The sequence below is a fragment of the Choloepus didactylus genome, chromosome 18, assembly GCF_015220235.1.
Source record: "Choloepus didactylus isolate mChoDid1 chromosome 18, mChoDid1.pri, whole genome shotgun sequence".
Taxonomy (NCBI): domain Eukaryota; kingdom Metazoa; phylum Chordata; class Mammalia; order Pilosa; family Megalonychidae; genus Choloepus; species Choloepus didactylus.
The window spans coordinates 11,359,274-11,376,496 of NC_051324.1; the positions used below are offsets into that span (position 1 = coordinate 11,359,274).

Here is a 17,223-nt window from a genome sequence, read left to right on the forward strand (position 1 = left end):
AGTGGGAAATGGGGGAGCCTTTGTGGGCCGCAAAAACGTGCTAGAGAGGGGACACTCAGGGTTCAGAGAAGAGTCAAAGAAGATTTGCTTCTTAGGTAGCTTTCTCTATCCATTCAGAGAGGGAAAAAGCTGGCAGATTCTTTCCCCTTGGCTCTCTGTCTCCCTCTTCACCCCTCCCTGCCACCTCAACCCTGGCAGGTGTCCCCATGTCAAGCCCAAAGAGTCTGGTCAACTTCCTGTGGATTCGTAGAGTCATCTTCAAACAGAAGGACACTTATAAAGGTGGTTGGTTTGGGTTGTTTAAAAAATCTGGGCCAATGCAAATTTTATGCAGCTTTGCTTTTCTCCCTTAAGAGCTACATCTCATGGAAATATCTGAAGCTCAATAGTCAGAGACCCAGCTCATTCTTTTTTTTTTTTTTTTTTTTTTTTTTTTTTTTTTTTTTATCATCATTTTATTGAGATATATTCACATACCACGCAGTCATACAAAACAAATTGTACTTTCGATTGTTTACAGTACCATTACATAGTTGTACATTCATCACCTAAATCAATCCCTGACACCTTCATTAGCACACACACAAAAATAACAAGAATAATAATTAGAGTGAAAAAGAGCAATTGAAGTAAAAAAGAACACTGGGTACCTTTGTCTGTTTGTTTCCTTCCCCTACTTTTCTACACATCCATCCATAAACTAGACAAAGTGGTGTTTGGTCCTTATGGCTTTCCCAATCCCATTGTCACCCCTCATAAGCTACATTTTTATACAACTGTCTTCGAGATTCATGGGTTCTGGGTTGTAGTTTGATAGTTTCAGGTATCCACCACCAGCTACCCCAATTCTTTAGAACCTAAAAAGGGTTGTCTAAAGTGTGCATAAGAGTGCCCACCAGAGTGACCTCTCGGCTCCTTTTGGAATCTCTCTGCCACTGAAGCTTATTTCATTTCCTTTCACATCCCCCTTTTGGTCAAGAAGATGTTCTCCGTCCCACGGTGCCAGGTCTACATTCCTCCCTGGGAGTCATATTCCACGTTGCCAGGGAGATTCACTTCCCTGGGTGTCTGATCCCACGTAGGGGGGAGGGCAGTGATTTCACCTTTCAAGTTGGCTTAGCCAGAGAGAGAGGGCCACATCTGAGCAACAAAGAGGCATTCAGGAGGAGATTCTTAGGCACAAATACAGGGAGGCCTAGCCTCTCCTTTGCAGCAACCGTCTTCCCAAGGGTAAAACTTATGGTAGAGGGCTCAACCCATCAAACCACCAGTCCCCTATGTCTGTGGTCATGTTCCAGCTCATTCTTTTAAACAGCTGAACGGTATTCTGTTGTACGACTGGTTCACAGCATATTCAACCATTCCTCTGTCGATAAGCATTCAGTTTCCAGTTTTTTGACAAATGATGAATACAACAGAGGGCATCTTCATACCTATAGTCATATGTACTGGTGTTTAGTTTTTGTTTCTTTTTTCTCTCTATTGCTTAGAGTCCTTGAAAAGGGTGCTAAGAATAAGAGACTGTCAGAGCTAAAAATAAATCTAAAACAAAATAAAACTAGCTAAGCAAACAAAACCAGACACCCAAGCTGAGTTTCTTTACTTGTCAGGCAGAGGAATACAGCAGAGAAAACAGTGAGTAGTTCATGCAGGGGGATAAACCAGGGATTTTTAGCTGCTGGAAAGGGAGTGTTCATAATGTTTATGCTAACTGAGATTGAAAACTTGGACCCTGGAGAGGCTGGAATGAGTCCGCAGGTTTGCAGCAGTTGGTTGAAACAAGTCCCTTTTTCCTTAGAGGTCTTAATTGGGGTGCACTAAGGGTCTGGTGTGTCAAAGTTCATGACTGTTTTAAAACTGCCACTGGTTAGAAACGGTTGTATTGAAACAACATTCAGTTTTGATGTTTGAGACAAATTCTGCTAGAAGTGGAAAATATCCTTTGGCATGGGATTGTCCTTTCACCTGGGATTGCTGGATCAAAGAATATGTGTTGGGAAACACAGAGTTCATTGGTGATTTCTGGAGAACAGGTTCAGTAGAGAGATGGAGGCAGCCTGCAGATGGGAGCAGAGCGTGCCTTTTGAGATTTATGGCTCTGAAGACAACAGAGAGAGGCCTGGGGATAGGTGACTAGTGAGGCAGTGCAGGGGACAGATCGAAGATACAGGAGAATTTGGGAAGACCCCGAAGGAGGAGGCGAAGTCCAGAGACCCCATGGAGGATCCAGCCTTGGATAGTGCATTCCCAAAGGTCGTGGGGCAGCACAGAAAGAGATATGCAGTATAACTGCAGGATTAAAATTTCCTGGGATGGGGGTGGGGAGTGATTAGGAAAAGAGTGTCTTAAAAGGCTCCGTAAAGAGGCCATCATGGAAAACAGGTTGAGAAACATGGCCTTCAATGGCAGGGGAGACCATTCTTCCTTTGCAAAAGGAGGTAAAGGGGAAAGAATGAGGGTGGCAGCAGGGAAACTTGAAAATCGGGTGTGAAGGAACATTTCTTCTGATGATGTGTATTTCCTTTGGGAAGTGGTTGGCAAGAGGCCCCCAAAGAGGGTGGTGGGACATATCAGAGATATGAGAGGAGAAACTTTGACCTAGATTCAGGAAAACTGGAGAGTGAGAACTGATGAGAGAGCTGTAATAGGAGGGCTGCGCCAGGCTGAGTTAGTTGGGTGGCCGGGAATTTACTTGTTTGCTCAGGTGTATGATTCCCTAGCAGTACTCACTGTTTAGCTGCTGTTAGAAGGAAAATAAAAGGATGGATTCATCCAGAGCATCAAGGGAGGGAAGCAGGACTCCGAGACTCTGCCTGGCAGAGAATGATAGGAGTCCCTTCCCTGCCCTTATCTCCCCAGGCATCGGTGATGGAACAGATATGAACACCTGAGCCCATTCTTAGAGTTTCACTTTGCATCGTAAGTAAACATGGAGCAAAACAAGGCTCCCAATCCCCTTCCAACCAGATTGGCATTTTGAAACTACCCTGATTTGCTTGTTCTGGAGCTGGCTCTTCTCAATACTTCCTCCAGCCCCACTGCCTGTCTCCATATCTCAGGGACCTAATCCAATCCCTGGCCTCTCTTTTCAGAGCTGAACTGGAAGGCCAGGCCCAGGGTATCTTGGGCTTCTCACTCCATTTTGGAGAAGCAAAGGTTAAAGGACAAATGAACCATAAAAGGTCTATAGGTGGACCTGTCAACACCCCTTAACCATCCCAAGCTCTTTTTATCTTTCTCTTTGCTCTGTCTACGTTGTAATCCTCCACTGCCCAAATTTCTTACTCACTTTGATTTCTAGGTTAATTTTCGTATTTTGCCTGCTGCTTCTGCCCTCTTTGTTCCACCCTGTGCTGAACCATATTTAAACGCTGACACTAATGCAAAGCTGTTCCATGTATTAGACTTTTAATGAAGGTTTGACAGGGTGGTAGCCAGGGCTAGGACTCGGGTGAGAAGAATGAGGCCCTCATCTTGGGCACAAAATTTAAGGGGACACCAAAAACAAAAATCAATAATCAAGTATTATTCTAATGCAATATTTAAAAAAAATCAAATATAAAAATTCATGATGAACAAAATATCAAATTTAAAGTTGTAAGTAATAAATAAAAATAGTAAGTTGCCAGACTTACTGTTAACCATCTAAATTCTTAAAACATTTTTTTAAATTTTAAAATAGAATTTATTGAATACCAAAGTGAATTCCATGCATTAAAAAAAATGTTTTTCTTGTCAGTGTTGGCACATAATGAAGACAGTTTAAAGCACTTCAAAAATTTAATTTTAAATCACATTCCATAACAAAATAAAGCCTAGTAGTGTTAAAAAAGTATTAATTTACACTAAATTACATGTGAGAGTGTTAAAAAAAAAAATCCCACATTCAAACAGATCATCTAAGAAGTAAAAATTCAATCATGCCCATTTTTTAAAAAGGTTTACATTTAAACAAAATAGAACAGAAGGTATAAAATATGCAAAAAAATTACCTAATTACAATGACTTGTCTTATTGTGAAATGCTCTGGGCATTTTTTAAAATTCAATTTTATTGAGATATATTCACATACCATACAGTCATCCACAGTGTACAATCAGTTGTTCACAGCACCATTATATAGTTGTGCGTTCATCACTAGAATCAATTTTTGAAAATTTTTATTACCACAGACAAAAAAGAATAAGAATTAAAGTTAAAGTAAAAAAGAACACCCAAAACATCCCACAATCCCCATCCCTCTCTATTATTCATTTACTTTTTGTCCTCATTTTTCTGTTCATCTGTCCATACACTGTGTAAAGGGAGTGGGAGCCACAAAGTTTTCACAATCACACAGTCACACTATATAGTGTAAGCTATGGAGTTATCCAATCATCTTTAAGAATAAAGGCTACTGGATTGCAGTTCAACAGTTTCAGGTATTTCCATCTAGCTATTCCAATACACTATAACTAAAAAGGGATATCTGTATAATGCATAAGAATAACCTCCAGAATGACCTCTCGACTCTATTTGAGATCTCTCAGCCACTGAAACTTTATTTTGTTTCATTACTCTTCCCCCTTTTGGTCCAAGAAGGCTTTCTTAATCCCACAATGCCAGAGCCAAGCTTATCCCTGGGAGCTATGTCCCACATTGCCAGGGAGATTTACCCCCTGGGAGTCATGTCCCACCTAGGGGGGAGGGCAATGAGTTTGCTTGCTGAGTTGGCTGAGAGAGAGAGGACACATCTGAGCAACAAAAGAGGTTCTCTGGGGGTGACTCTTAGGCACAATTTTAAGTAGGCTCAGCCTTTCCTTTTCAACAACAAACTTCTTAAGGGCAAGCCCCAAGATGGAGGGCTTGGCCTTACAAATTGGTAGTCCCTAATGCTTGTGAGAATATCATTAATTCCCTAGGTGGGGAAATTTAATATTTCCACATTTTCCCCCAGTTCCTCAAGGGGGCTTTACAAGTACATTTTTATTCTCTGCCCAGATTACTCTGGAATGTATTGGGGCCTCACATTAATCTCTACAAACCAACCAGATCTCACTCCCTATTCAGCATTCCATTTAATTATGTTTGAATAAACTGACCATACTAATTAAATCATATAGTGTGTTACAAACAGTACAGATTTTGCACCTCATAAATGTCTTTTCTTTTGGTCTCACGCAGAAGTTGAAGTTTTAAAAACACCGTCAATATCATCCTTTACTCTTTAGTCTGATTTGCGTTAGGCCTAAGTGAGTCCATTTTGCTCATGTCTCTAATTGAAGTCTGATCTCTTTTTTCAGACTCCATAACGTTTGCTGTATCTTATAACATTTTTGCAACCATTCCTACCACGAGAAATTTCTCTCTGGCTGACTTGATCCACAGTATCCCCATTGCCAACGCACAGGTGCCTTGTTGCAAGAATATCTTACTTTATTTATCTCTGTTTATTACCAGGCCCTCTCATTTCACCTCCCATCTCCACCCTCTTCTCAGCAATCAGCTGTGTGAGGACATCCAGCATTCTCTTTATTTTATCATGCAAAACAATTTATCTCTTGTTATCCCACCTCCCTTCCAAACTCTGCTCTGTCTCCTGGCTTTCCAAAACCAAAATGGCTCTTTGAGGTGTTTTATAAACAATGGGCCACTTACTACTTTAGCAGTATAAATAATTGAATTTCCAAGATCAAATTCTCAGGCATCTCTGTCTTCTCCAGTCATGTCTGTAGAGAACAATTAGCGACAGTCAAGCGTGTGTGTGTTTGATGGAATTAGGAAAATTAACATACCTAATTTAATCCTACAAAACTCTAGGAAATAGATATTATTATCCAAACTTTATAACAGAAGGGAAGGGATGACCTCAGAGTCACACAACCAGTAAGTGAAAGAGCCCTGCAAGTGTCATGGGCTTGATTCATATTTTCATCACCTGTTCTCCTTTGACCCTTTGATGTTGGCTTTTGCCCTCATCAGTACAACAAACAAATCCACTCCCAACTTCCAAAGCTTATTGATGGCCCCGAGTCTTGTTTTGTTTTTTTGGTTGGACATAAACATTTATTTCTGTGGGGTGTGTATCCAGGAGTGGAATTGCTGGGTCATAGGATAAACCCAGTTTTGCATGTTTATTTATTAGAGCAGTTGTAGGTTTTACAGAAGAATCATGCAGAAAACGCAGAGTTCCCATATACCCTCCCACACACATCAGTTTTCCTTGTTATTAACATTTTGCATTAGTGTGGTACACTTGTTACAACTGATGAACCAATATTATTATAATTATATTAGTTACTAAAGTGCATAGTTTACAATAGGGTTCTCTCTTTGCTTTGTACAGTTCTATGTGTTTTTTTTTAATTTTTTATTAAAACATGTAGACAATATAAACTTTCTCATTTTAACCACTTTCAAGTAGGGTTGTTAGTTGCATTCACAATTGACCTCTTGATTCTTAAATCCCACAGCTTTTTCTGGGCTATTGTTGCCAAACTCTGTGTTTCTTTGACTTAAGACTGCCTGTAGGGTGTGTGGGGCTCAAGCAGATATTTTTTTTGTGGGTCCTCTGTCTATATAAATAATTGGATTAAAAATGTATTAGAAAATTTTTGGGCCCATGTGAGGTATGGTGATTTATCAATGAATATTTAAAATAATGGGTTAAAGGAAATACATATTTGTTTATTGTGCAAGCTGCATACATGGATCCTGGTATGAACATTTATTCCAGTACATTTCTAAGGAGTGCTTTGGAGGTACATTTTTTGAAATATTGATTATTCGAAAATGTCATTATTCAACTCACACTTGATTGTTAGTTTGCCTAAGAATAGAATCCTGGGTGGGAAATACATTTCTCAAAATTTTGAAGGTGTTTTTATTAATGGAAGTATAATCTAATCTCTAATAACAAAGAAACCCCAAAATGTAGTGACCTACATCTAATTAGTAGTTCCTACATTATCTCTTCTTATTGCCATTTCTCTGTCTTTTCACTGCTTTCTTGGAGATTTCCTCAACTTCATCTCCATCTCTTTTATTGAATTAAAAAAATTCTGCCATTGAATCTTCTCTGTCTTATTCGTTGTTACTTTTAGATAGCACCCTGTTCTTGTTTCAAGGATGCTAAATCTTCTTTGCTATTTCTGGACATGGTAATCATAGTTTTAAAAATCATCTGTTCCTATGCTGTTCCTGTTTTCTCTCAGTTTCTTTCTCTTTTTAAATGTCTGTTGATCCTTGACTTTCCCTTCATATTTAGAAATGAGACACTAAAAAGGTGATTGTGCCCATTGGTGGGACTTCTCAAAGTAATGGACTTCATTGGGCAGAGATCTGGCCATTTGGTACAGGACAACTCAGTGGTCTGTATCTACTGGTCTTTTTTATTGAGATGGTTGGTTTCTCCAGAGAGAAACTGCTTAATTTTCTATTGCAGGAGGTGGGGATGTGGGGGCGGGGGGTATATATAAGCCTGAGCATCAGCATTATTGGAATCCTCCCCCCCCATCATACCCTATTTTTCATTTAGTTTTTGTCCCCATTTTTCTACTCATCCATCCATTCACTGGATAAAGGGAGTGCGATCCACAAGGTTTTCACAGTCACATCGTCACCCATTGTAAGCTACATTGTTACACAATCATCTTCAAGAGTCAAGGCTCCTGGGTTGGAGTTTGATAGTTTCAGGTATTTACTTCTAGCTATTCCAGTACATTAAATCCTAAAAAGGGTTGTCCATATAGTGCATAAGAATGTCCACCAGAGTGACTTCTTGACTCACCAGTCAAGATCCACTCTGAATGGGTGGGGCCACACCTCCGTGGAAATAATCCATTCACAGATATCGCCCACAGTTGGGTGGGCCCCATCTCCATGGAAACAGCCTAATCCAAAGATTCCAACCTACTCAACACTAGGAGATTACATCAAAGAACATGGCTTTTTCTGGGGGACATAATATATCCAAACTGGCACACATGGTTTGTTGGCTTTCACTTAGTGTTGCGGATTGAATCATTCCCTCACAAAAAATATGTTCAAGTCTTAATCTGTGGGTGAACCCATTTGTAATTAGGACCTTTGAAGATGCTATTAGTAAAATGTGGACTCATTTGTGAATAGGATCTTCAAAGATCTTATTTAGGTTAGGCCAAATTAAATCAGGGTGGGCCTTAGTCCACATGACTGGAGACCATATAAGGCCGAGGAAATTCAGATGCAGAAGTCATTAGAAGCCAGAAGTCAGAGAAAGCCCCAGGAGGAGACCCAGGAGACAAATTGCTGTATGAGGCAAAGATGCAAGCCAACACCAGAACACTGCAGACTCGGGGAGAAAGCATGGTCTTTTAAGACCTTGATTTTGGACTTCTAACTTCCAAAACCATGAGAAAATAAATCTCACCTTCCAAAATATGGATGACATATCTGACCTACTCTTGTGTCATCTCCTATTCTGTCTGACCTAGTGGGCTTATGCCTTTCTTTTAAATTCCTTAACTGGTATTTTAGTGGAGGAGAGGAGAGAGAGCAAAGAAGGGAGCAGAAGTTCAATCTTTCATGATTAAATTGCAAGAACATTATTTCTTTAAATATTTCCTTACCTCAATTTTTTCTACTCTCTCTTTCCTGAACTTTTAGATGGGTGTTGGAACTTCTGGATCTATTCTTTAAGTTTCTCAGCTTGTCTTCCTCACTTTACAAAGCATTATTTCTGTATATTGCATTTTCAGAGAATTCCTGATCTAGCCTCTGAATTCACTCTTCAGCTGTGTCCATCCTGCCACTGAGTTTTAATTTCAAGAATCATAATTTTTCATTGCCAGGGTCTCTAATTACATTACTTAGTAACTTCCACTTCTTATTTCATGGTGATACTACCTGCCCTTATATCTTTATAGGAATTAATTATACTTATTTTAAAGCCCTATTCTGATAACTTAGTTCTGTTTCATTGGGCGTAAGTTCCTCTGATTTTTTGAGTTTGTTGTCTCTCATATTCATGTTGGAAACTCTCAGCTGTCCAGTGATTCCTCTTTTGTGCACTCCTTTTCAGAGGTGATATTATTTGCTACATTGTCTGCTGCCTGCTGGGGAGAGGAGCTGGCACCGCTGTATTTTCACTGAAAGTTGGGTATGGGTGGGATGGGCTGTGGATGAGGTACATGGGACACTGGTGATGAGGGTGTGAGTGCTCCGTATTCTCTGTGGATGGCTTTCATATGGCTACCATATCTCAGGGCATAATATTGCTTCCTCCTAAGGGAAGAGTTTTTATATCACTGTTGATGTTCTAGCATACAGTTTCCCATTTCCATCTAATCCAGTGTGATTTCTATTTTTTAGCATGTTTTCTCTTTCTCTTCACCAAACATTCACTTTCTTTTTTTTTTTTTTTTCAGCTGTCAAAAACTGTTTATAAGGTCAAACAACAGCAGGATTCCCCTCCTGGCTAAATCCTCAGCCATTGCAGTTTTCACATATGATGCAGTACAAACAAACATTCACTTTCTAGTCTTGGAACACAGTTATTGATTTATTTATAATATATTTCCTGTTGTTTCTGTGGCGAGGGTTTGGTGTAGGAGAGTAGACTCCAGTATGTGTCAGCCCACTGTCTTGGAACCAATATTGGCTATTTATTCTGTACCAAAGCCCTATGCATCAGTGACTGAAAAGGTGTTATAAAACAATCTTATAATTCTTAAACTATGAATTGAATAAGCAAAAGGTAGTTTAATATATCTTGCTTCACCAGATTGTTACATAATTAGGTCACATTCCTTTTAATATTTAGATTAAACTCTCCTGCACCTTCACCCTATCAAGATATGGCCTTTTTCCTTCTCCAGGATGACAGCTGACAGCTGACAGTTCTATGGTACTTACTTTGGGCCAGGCACTCGTCTAAGTGCTTTAAATATGTATTTCAATTCACAATTCCTGGCTCCTCAGGGAAGTGTATTCAGTTTAATGGGTTAGTACTTATTATTTTGAGGAGAACAAAATCTGAAAACTTGTTCTGTCAGCCAGCAATTCCTGTTCTTGCCTGTTGTTGGTTTTACTCAGATATGGTGTTGCTCATGGATCTCAGGCTGTCTGATGATTTTTCTCCTTGTCTACTGCTAAGCCATCCATTGAGTGCTGGTCAGTGAGGGTATCACATCTTCCTGGGTGATTGGTTCAGAGCTGGACACAAGGCCCAGGATGGGCTAATCAGAGCCAAAGAGCTCACTTCTGGGACTTTGATGGAGACAGAGAGAGAACAGAGTTTTGGTTTTTACTGTGGCTGCCAAGCTGTTGATTCCAGTGACTCCTACTTGCAGAAAGCGTATCAAACAATGAAGCCAACATAGGGGAAAACAAAGTTTCATCATGGGAAGAGAGAGAGAGAGAGAGAGAGAGAGAGAGAGAGAGAGAGAGAGAGAGAGAGAGGTAGATAGATAGATATAGATAGAGACTGCCTGAGTTCTGATGATATTGCTTGAACCCCTTGATCCAGCCACGCCTGAGGTCAGTCACTTCTGACCTTAAAAGAAGTTAAAGGAACAAATAAATGTCATTTTTTTTTTAAAGACATATGGAATTGGCTTTCTGTCACTTGTGAACAAAAGAGTCCTGCCTAATGGAAAGATAAGGCAGAGAGGTACAATCTCTAGCAAGACTACCTGGACACCTGTGGACAGGGTCCAAGAGATAGTGACTTAAAACAACGCTCCACCCTGTGATGGGTGTTTTCCCCAGGTAATGCAGGATCTATGCAAGTGAGTTTTGGTGTGGAGTGAATGTCTTACTATCCTCAGACCTGGGTCGTTTTCCAGGTGGTACTCGTCTCTGAATTAGTTCTTCTCTGAATTACTAGGACCTTCTCCTTTCAGGGATGGGGACTTGGCATCTCTTGGCATTTTTCATATTTCTGGATATGGGAAGACTGTTTGCCCAGTCATTGCCTTATATTTTCACTTTGACTTACTATTTAATATTTCTTTTTTATTCCTTATGTAGTTTGACGTAGTAATTCTCTGTTATTGTTGTTTTTTCTGGAAAATTGATTTTTCTTTTTTTTGGTTGAGTCTTGTCCTGGTGCCTGCCCACTGGCTCACGAGGGGTGGCAAGACAGCTCGTCCACCAGTTCTCCTAGAGGAGGTACTTTAAATAGGTTACCTTGATTTAGTCTCTCCTATTTAATTTGTTTTTGTTCACAGAGAATATTCCAAATCTTTCTATCACTAGATAAAGAGCATTTTTTCACTGGCCAGCTAGTTTGTGTTCCTTTTATAGTAATATTTATCTTTTGTGCAGTACCTGGCATCTGGAAATGTGTTTTTTGAGCAGCAGCCGTAGTTTAAATAAATACTTTTTGGGGTGATGTATTTTGGGTGCTATTTTCTAAATCTTCCTTCAACAAGTGTTAATCTGTGAGCAGTTGGGGTCTCTACCTCACATCAGAAAGTGTCATATGAAGGCAGTGACATCTTTGCGTTTTCCCTGATGTGAGCTCCAGAAATACCACAACTCCTACCCAGGTCAGGGTGTCACCAGCATTAAAAATAAAAGCTGAATTCAGTGATTTATTTCACAAAATAATTGCTTTGTTTTTTAAAATAAACTTTAAATTTTAGAATAGTTAGTTTTAGACGTACAGGCAAATCGTGAAGACGGTACAGAGTTTGTCACCAACATTTTGAAATTTGTTTTAAAATGTTTAAGTTGGGCGTTCCTCTGGGGTCATTTGGTGATGACCCTGTACTTTTGTCTACTGGCTCAGTGGACTATTTCAATCTCTCAGAGTGGACTATAGCAAGAAACGATTATATTAAAGAAGCCTCATAATATCTGCACAACTCTGGTTGCTTTCTGGTTTCTATTGGGATATACTTCTACCAAATGATTGATCAACACAAATAGTCTTCCAGGGTTCCAGCTATCAACCTTTGAGGATAGGATGAAGATACACGATTCATGAATATTAGTTTGCAGGGTATATACAGAAAAAATGTTGATGCTAACAAGGTTTTTGTGAATGTTTTGTGACCGTGTCTTACAATTGGATTTTTATATGAAAATGGCCAAGTAGGTCATATTTTATAACCAAAATGTTTAATTGTATATTTTACTGCATCTTAAAAATATTTTGTTCTTTACTCATAAAATTATAGACTATATTATCTTTTTTGTTTTATTGTGAAGTGAGTTTAAATAAACTTTATTGAGGGAGGTATAGTTTATATACAATAAAATGAATTCATTTTAAATGTACACTCCCATGAGTTTGTACATACCACACATAAATATACTAAACATTTTCATTATCCCAGAATGTTCCTTTGTCCAGTCGTCTATCCTGACCCCAGTCAACCACTGATCTGCTTTTGTCACTATAGAGTAGATTTGTCTTTTCTAGAGTTATGTATAATGGAATCATGTATCATATACAGTGTTCTCTTCTGTATCTGGTTTTAGTTTGTTAGCATAATGTCTTAGTGATTCATCTACTTTATTGCAGTTATCAGTAGTTGGGGAAGCAATAGCAAGTTGGAATTTAACAAAGGATTATTAATACTGAATCTCTATATAATTTTCTTTTTCTTAGTTGCTGGGGTATTAGAGTAGCTAGAAGGAAAGAAATGAAATGGTGGAATGTAAGCCATAACATTCTTTGAAATTTGCTATATAGCTACTTGTTAAATCATACTTTGAAAGTTATCACCTTTTTGCATATATGTTACATTTCACAATAAGGAAATAACTGAAACTGTGGAACTGTAACCCATAACATTCTCTGTTTGTTAAATTGCACTTGGAAAGTTATCACTTCTATGTATATATGTTATATGTCACAATAAAAAAAGATTTAAAAATATATTTATTCTCATAACATACAACCTAAAATTTCCCCTTTTAACCACATTCACATAAATAATTCAGTGCTGTAAGTTAATTCATAATGTTGTGCTACCATCACCACTATTCAACCCAAATAGAAACTGTACAATTTAAGCATTAATTCCCCATTCCCTACCCTAACCCCGGCCCCTGGCAATCTATTTTCTAGATTCTGACTCTATGAGTTTGTGTATTCTAGTTATTTCACAGCAGTGAGATCATACAATATTTGTCCTTTTATGTCTGGCTTTTTTCACCCAACGTGATGTCTTCAAGATTCATACATGTTATCACATGTATCAGAACTTCATCTTTTTTCCCAGCTGAATAATAGTCCATTGTGTGTATATACTACATTTTATTTATCCATTCATCAGTTGATGGACACTCCGGTTGTTTCTACCTTTTGGCAATTGTGAGTAATACCATTATGCACTTTGGTGTGCAAATATCTGGTTGAGTCTTTGTTCTCAAATCTTTTGGGTATATACCTAGAAGTGGGATTGCTGGGTCCTTGGTAATTCTATACTTAACTTTCTGAGGCCAAACTATCTTTCACAGCAGTTACACCATTTTGCATTCTCACCAACAATAAACTAGTGTTCCTGTTTCTCCATATCCTCTCCAACACTTGTTATTTATTTATTTATTTTTTAATAGTGGCCATTCTAGTGGTTGTGAATGTTAGCTCGTGGTTTTGATTTGCATATCCCCCTGACTAATGATGTTGAGCATCTTTTCATGTGCCAATTGGCCATTTCTGTATCTTCTTTGGAGAAATGTCTACTCAAGTACTTAGCCCATTTTTTAATTGGGTGTTTTGTCTTTTTGTTGTTGAATTGTAGGAGTTCTTTTTATATTCTGGATATTAAACCCTTATCAGATATATGATTTCCAACTATTTTCTCCCATTCTGTAGGTTGTTTTTTCACTTTCTCAATAACATCCTTTAATGCACAAAAGGTTTTAGTTTAGATGAAGTGCAATTTATCTATTTTTCTTTTGTTGCTTGAGCCAAATCCAATGTTACAAAGAATGTACCCTATGTTACCTTTAAGAGTTTTCAGTTTTAGCTTTTATATTTGGGTGGTTGATCCATTTTCAGTTAATTTTTGTGTATGGTGTGAGTTGGACACAATGTTAAACTTTTTAATTCAACTGTCAAACATGATTTAGAAAACTGAAGATGTAAAGGAAAGCCTATTGTAGGTCTACTGATGGCAAATTCTCTTAGTTTTCTTTTATCTGAGAGTCTTTATTTCTCCTCAATTACTGAAGGTCAGTTTCACCAGATGTAGCATTTGGGGTTGACAATTCTTTTCTTTTAGCACTTGAAAAACGTTATTCCCCTTCCTTCTGGCCTCCATGGTTGCTGATGAGAAATCCATTGTTATTCTAATTGTTTTTCCCCTAGAAGTACAGTGTTGTTTTTCTCTCACTGCTTACAAAACTTTTTTCTTTATCTTTAGTTTTCAGGAATTTGATTATGATGTGTCTTGGCATAGATTTCTTTGGGTTTGTCCTGATCGGGGTTTGCTCAACATTTTGACTCTGTAAATGTAGGTCTTTGGCCAAGTTTTGGAAAATTTCAGCCATTATCTTTGAATACTTTTTCACCCCCACCCTCTCTCTTCTCTCCGAAAGGGACTCCAGTAACATGAATGTTAGATCTTTTGTTATGGCCCCTGACATCCCTGAGGTACTGTTCATTTTATTTTTCAGTCTATTTTCTCTCTGTTGTTCAGATTGGGTAATTTCTATTGTTCTATCTTCCAATCCACTAATTCTTTCCTCCATCTCCTCCATTCTGCTGTTGAACCCATCCACTAAGCCTTTTATTTTAGGTTATTATGTTTTCCTTTCTAAAATTCCACTTGGTTCTTTTCATATCCTCTGTTTCTTTGCTGAGACTTTCTATTTTTTCATTTGTTTCAAGTGTAGTCATAATTGTATATTGAAATATTTTTATGATGGCTGCTTTAAAATCCCTGTCAGATAATTCCAACATCTGTGTCGTCTTGGTGTTGGTGTCTGTTCATTGTCTTTTCTCTTCAAGTTGAGATTTTCCTGGCTCTTGGTGTGATGAATTATTTTTAATTGTATTCTGGACATTTTGGGTATTGTTATGAGATTCTGGATCTTATTCCAATCTTCTGTTTTGGTAGGCCTTCTCTGACACTACCCTTATGGGGGAAAGGAACGTGGGCTAATTACTGCCAGGTGGGGGTGAAAGTCAGGTTTCCCACCCACCCTTCATTGATGTTCTGTGGGGAGAGCACCTCATTTCTGTCGGGTGGGGCTGGAGCTGAGGCTCCCTCCGCTAGGCTTCTGTGACACCAGCCTGGCCTGGCTGGAGGGGAGCACCTTTTTACTGCTCCCCACATGTTCTCTGCAGGCACTGTGGTGGAAAGGGGCGGCCTTATTACCGCTGGATGGTAGTGAAGGTCCCAGCTTCCCACTTGACCTCTTCTGACCCAAGTGGGGAAGGAGAGAGGTGTCCTGTTACCACTGGGTGGGGATGAAAGTTCCAGGTTCCTACTTGGTCTTGTCTGATGTCATCCTGGCAGGGGGTATGAGGCTAGGGTAACAGTCAGGCTAAGGGTAGAAGGATCCCCACTCAGCCTTTGCCCCTGGGGGTGAGGCCAGGGTGGTTGTTTTTCCCATGGTTGACTGGGATAGGTGATTATTGTCTAAAAGGTTTCTGTCTGCTAGGTTGCCCCTTTCCTGGTCCTTTGGCCAAAGAGAACTTTCTTGAGGCTGCTTTTGTTCAAGCCCATTGGTGCTTCTGGGTTGCCATCATCTTCAGCATCCAGTCCCGGATAAATGAGAAAAAAGATAACCCAGGGAACTCACTGCCATGTCATTCCTTGGGTACCAAGGTCTCTAGCTGTCTTCTTCTGTCCATCTTTTATTAGAGTGTTCTTATGTTTTCTTTATATTTAATGTCTAGGAGTTTTAGCTGTGCTCAGTGGGAGGAATAGGGATAAGTACATATATTCCATCTTCAGTTCATTCCTTTTTCTTTTTTAGCTAAGTAATATTACATTGTATAGAAATACCACAATTAGTTTATCCATTTACTTATTCATGAACATTTGGATTGTTTCTAATTTTGGGCTTTGTGAATAATACTGCTTTGAACATGATTTAATGCTGCTATGAATATATATTATCAAGTCTTTGTGTGGACATATGCTTTCATTTCTCTTGCATAAACACCTAGGCATTGAATTGTTGAGTTATGTGGTAATTATATGTTTAACTTTATAAGAAACTATCAAACTGTCTTCCAAAGAAGTACCATTTTACTTTCGCACCAGCAATATTCCAGTTGCTCTTGTGAACATTTGGCATTGACAGTCTTAAGTTTCAGTCATTCTAGTTTTAATTTGCATTTTCCTGGTGACTAATGATTTTGAACATCGTTTCATGTACTTACTTGTCATTCACATATCTTCTTTGGTGAAATGTCTGTTAAAATCTTTGACCTATTTTTTTTATTGGGTTGTTTGTTTTCTCATTATGGAGTTGTGAGAATTCTTTATATGTTCTATATATGATACTTTTGTTAGATTTATGTTTTACAAATATTTTATCCCAAAGTGTAGCTTGCCTTTTCGTTGTTTTAATAGTGTCTTTTGAGGAACACAAGTTATCAGTTTTGATGAGATACAATTTATCAGTGTTTTTCTGTCGTAGTTTGTGTCTTTGTGTCCTATCTGAGAAAATTTCACCTAAGCCAAAGTCATAAACATTTTCTCTATTTTATTTGTCTAGAAGTTTTATAATTTAGCTCTCATATTTAGGTTTCTCATATATTTTGAGTTATTTTTGTATTTAGTGTGAGGAGAGGGTTGAGATCCATTGTCAATATCCAATTGTGCCATCACAGTTTGTAGAGAAAACTAATCTTTTGTTGAAAAGACTATCCTGTACTAGCGTGGCACCTTTGTTGAAAATCAGTTAACCATATATGTGTGGGTCTATTTCTGGACTCTATTCCATTGATCTATATGTTTATCCTTATGTCAATACCACAACACTAATATTATATATTACTATTTCATATATTACTATATATTATATTTATAACATATATTACTATATATTATATCTATAACAATAGAGTAAGCTAGTTTTACAGTTAACTAGTTCTATAGTAAATCTTTTATAGTAAGTCTTGAAAATCAGGTAGTGTAAGTCCTCCAACTTTGTTGTTTTTCTAGATTATTTTAGCTCTTCTGGATCCTTTGCTTTTCTATTTAAATTGGAGACTCAGCTTGTCCATTTCCTCAAAATAGCTGCCTGGGATTTTGACAGCTGGGATTTGGATTGTGTTATCTATAGATCAAT

General features: G+C 38.3%; 1 protein-coding gene across 6 annotated transcripts in view; it reads left to right on the plus strand.

Annotated features, from left to right (window-relative positions):
* LOC119513594 (immunoglobulin-binding protein 1) overlaps window positions 1-17,223 on the plus strand; it is a 75,144-nt gene that overhangs the window by 16,575 nt on the left and 41,346 nt on the right. For 3 of the 6 annotated variants that reach the window (XM_037808954.1, XM_037808950.1, XM_037808952.1), the window contains exon 4: window positions 2,860-2,919. The exons of the other annotated variants lie outside the window; for them this stretch is intronic. The gene's annotated coding sequence lies outside the window, so the exon portion shown is untranslated. The remainder of the gene's footprint in view (window positions 1-2,859; window positions 2,920-17,223) is intronic. 6 annotated transcript variants of the gene reach the window in all.